The sequence below is a fragment of the Scylla paramamosain genome, chromosome 3 (assembly GCF_035594125.1).
Source record: "Scylla paramamosain isolate STU-SP2022 chromosome 3, ASM3559412v1, whole genome shotgun sequence".
Classification (NCBI taxonomy): Eukaryota; Metazoa; Arthropoda; class Malacostraca; order Decapoda; family Portunidae; genus Scylla; species Scylla paramamosain.
Genome location: NC_087153.1, coordinates 36,535,522 through 36,538,922, shown reverse-complemented (window position 1 = coordinate 36,538,922; position 3,401 = coordinate 36,535,522). Strand labels below are relative to the sequence as shown.

The 3,401-nt window shown below is 45.3% G+C and overlaps 1 protein-coding gene across 5 annotated transcripts in view; it reads left to right on the top strand.

Annotated features, from left to right (window-relative positions):
* Positions 1–1,855: 1,855 nt before the first annotated feature.
* Positions 1,856–3,401, top strand: part of LOC135094755 (uncharacterized) — a 157,054-nt gene continuing 155,508 nt past the window's right edge. For 2 of the 5 annotated variants that reach the window (XM_063995138.1, XM_063995107.1), the window contains exon 1: positions 1,856–2,320. The gene's annotated coding sequence lies outside the window, so the exon portion shown is untranslated. The remainder of the gene's footprint in view (positions 2,321–3,401) is intronic. The other 3 variants (XM_063995148.1, XM_063995153.1, XM_063995161.1) reach the window with 3 other exon arrangements.

Sequence of the window (3,401 nt, the reverse complement as noted above, 5' to 3'; positions counted from 1 at the left end):
TGTCTATTTTGGATACAAGCAGAAGCAGCAGCAGTAGTGGCAGCAGCAGAAGTAGTAGTAGTAGTAGTAGTAGTAGTAGTAGTAGCAGTAGTAGTAGCAGTAAGGGAAGCAAGTACAGAAAATAGCAGGAACAGAAGCAGATGCGTAAATAGAAGCAACGGGAACAACAGCAGGAGAAGCAGAAATAGCAGCGGGCGTAGTAGAAATAGCTGTTGGTGGTGGTGGTGGTGGTGGTGGTGGTGGTGGTGGTGATGGAGTTGATGTGTTTTATGGTTTGTTTTTGCTGTTGGTTTATTATCATTGTTATTGGTGGTGGTGGTGGTGGTGATGGTGGTAGTAGTAGTAGTAGTAGTAGTAGTAGTATCAACAGTCTTATTCACTTAATTGATTCACTAATAACAACACAATTACAGTTAATTAACAATAACCACACGCACGACCCACAAATCAATTATAAAACCACTAATTAATCCTTCTTCAGTACACGTAACCTCTAACCCTTTTTCTTTCCTTCAATATCTTCTCCACTTCACCACTAATTTCCTCCTGTACACCCTTCCAGTCTTCCCCTTCACCATCACACACCCCTTTCACCATCCCCACCACCACAATTATCATCTAAACCACATTTCCTTCACGAATATCTTTTCTCTTCACTACTTCCCTCCTCCAAACCCTTCCAATGTCCCCAGTTACCATCACTTACCCCCTGAAACACCACCATCATCACCACTACCGCTACAACAATTATCGTCTCTCGTATCGTCATCTTCCGCATAGTACCTCGTTCTCCCTTCGTCAGGCGGGTGCTGGTGAAGGAGGGTGAGTCACACAAGCCAATTAAACTCCTCATTCTTTCTTTACCAATGAGCAAATTCTGAACGCGACTGAAAGGAGAGTCTTACCTAACTTTTCCCCGTACGCTTGTGGGGGCGTTGGGGAAGAGGGGGAAGGAGATGCAAGGGGGAAGATAGGAGGGGAAGGGAGTTCATACGCTTGTGGGGGGATGGGTAAGGGAGAGGGAAGGGGTGTTGGGAGGAGGTTGAAAGAGGTAAGGCTAGAAGGGATGGGGAACGGGAAAGGGGAAGCAAGGGAAGGAAAGGGGAGGGATAGGAAGGGAAGGGGTGTGAGGAGGTCAAGAGACATAAGGCTGGAGAATTGTCTTTCCGCGAACAGGAAAGGAGAGAGGAGAGGATGTATGGCAGGTAAGAGCGAAAGAGGAGTGGAAGGGAAATGGAGAACTGGAAAGAGGAGTAAGATGGAAGAAGGAGACAGAAAGGAGGATAAACAGAAAGAAAGGGATAACTGGAAAAAAAGGAACCAGAAGAAAAAGAACATGAAAAGAGTAACAAAAACTCAGAAGAGAACAATAATGAAAGTAAGGGAAAAGGAAAATGGAGAATGGGGAAATGGAAAGAAAACAGAAGAGTAAGCAGAAGTACACAAAGAGGAGAAGGTGAAGAGGTGCGTGCAGTGTATCGCGGATGGCTGAGCGGTGAGAGGCTGGGTGGAGAGAGTGAGGGAGAGGGCGGAGAGTGAAGGAGGGGGGTGGGGGCTCCGTGGGGCGTGGTGGGGGGCGTGATGGGGGGCGTCCAGGGTAGTTCCCCCAACCTTGGCACGGCGGCAGCGTCACTGGTGGGGTTCTAGTGCCAGAGTGCCACAGCAAAGTCTTGGTTGGCACTGTCTGGCGTCAACTCCCACCCTAACCCCCCTCCATCTCTCTCTCTCTCTCTCTCTCTCTCTCTCTCTCTCTCTCTCTCTCTCTCTCTCTCTCTCTCTCTCTCTCTCTCATTTATATTCTATGCTACGCCTCTATATCTTACACATGACTCATCACCACACCTCCTCCTGCTCCCCCCCCTCTTTTCCTCCGTCTCCTCCTCCGCCTCCTCCTCCCTATTCATCCCTTCTCGCACCTTCTTATTCACCTCCCCCTTGTCTCCCTTACTGCCTTCCCCTTCACTGCCGCCGCCCCGATGCTTCCCAGTCTCCCCTCCCCCCACACTGAACCCTGGCGCCCCTCTCTCCCACGCCTTGGCCACCTCAACCCTCGTGTCTCCCAGCCTCCCAGGGCACGGCTTCCCCCACTCAGTCTTGTGTCAGAGGTGTCCGGCACTGTGCCACTCTCAGAGCCACGCTGAAAACACGCTGCCTTTAGAACGCACTCTTATCTCCGTCAATTCCCGTCTGTCTATCTCTGTTTATCTCTGTCTATCTATCCCCAAGTGACGCGCGAGTGGGAGATAGTATAAGAGGTTTACCTAGTGCCCCAGCTGTCTGTCTGCCTGCCTGTCTGCCTTGAGTCTTCGGCGTCTTAACGGTGAGTAAGTAAGCTTAAGTCTTCAGCCGGTGTTCATGTGTGGCCTACTTACGTACTACACATCGGTACATATTAGAGCGACCTTACGTCATATAAATCTCCTGCAGGTGAACTGGAGGTGTCTGTAGGGAGGTAATGTTGAGGTATTCTGCTGCAGGAAGCGAGGGTAAAAGTAAATATGAGACAAGAAATGAAATAGAGATGGAGAATGGAAACGAAAGCGGAAGGGAAGAGATAGAGGGGGATAATGTGGAAAAGAGATGGAAAGGATGATGATAAGTTTTCCCTTCCTCCTCTCTTCCTCTTTCGTTTCTATCTTCCATCTCTTTTTTTTTTGTGTGTGTGTTTTTTTTCCGCTGCTGTCGTAGAAAACCTTAATGTTAATTGAAAAAAAAAAAATAGTTATCTCCAGTTTACCTTCACCAGATTCTCACATGTAAATTATCAACAAAAAAAAAAAAAGGCTATTTTCATCATATTTCTCGCTCATAAGAAGAAAAAAATTACTATCGACATTTTTCAATGGTCATATTCCTTACGGAGTGATGTATTGAGTAAGTTCTTTTCCATATATATATATTAAAAAAAATTATTCTTATGTGGGTTTTGAACGTAAATTTACTTGAGAAATTATGAAGTCAGTGGAAATTAGGAAGAAAAAGGTAGAGGAGGGAAATTAGAAAGGAAAAAGTGATGGGGAAGAAAAATTAAGAAGTGTAAATAAGTCAAGGGTAGCAGATGGAAAGGAAGGAAAATTTAAAGCAGGTAGAAGAAGAGGGAGGAAAGTAAAAGTTAGCGCAAATGAGAGGGAGGGAAGGTAAGTTAAAGGTATTGTAAGTAAATAAATGAAATACAGAGTAGGTAATAGAGGGCAAACAAAAAAAGAGAAGTTAAAGAAAGATAAGCTAAATTAAAGGTGCTGGAAGAGGAGGAAAGTAGACGGAGAATAAATCAAAGAAGAGAAAGGAAAGAAGTTATAAGACAAGGAGAGAAAGAGAAGAAATGTTTAAGTTACCTGAAGAAAATGACGATAATTTTGAAATATATAGAAAAGACCAGAAAAAAGAAGAAGTTATCGGTA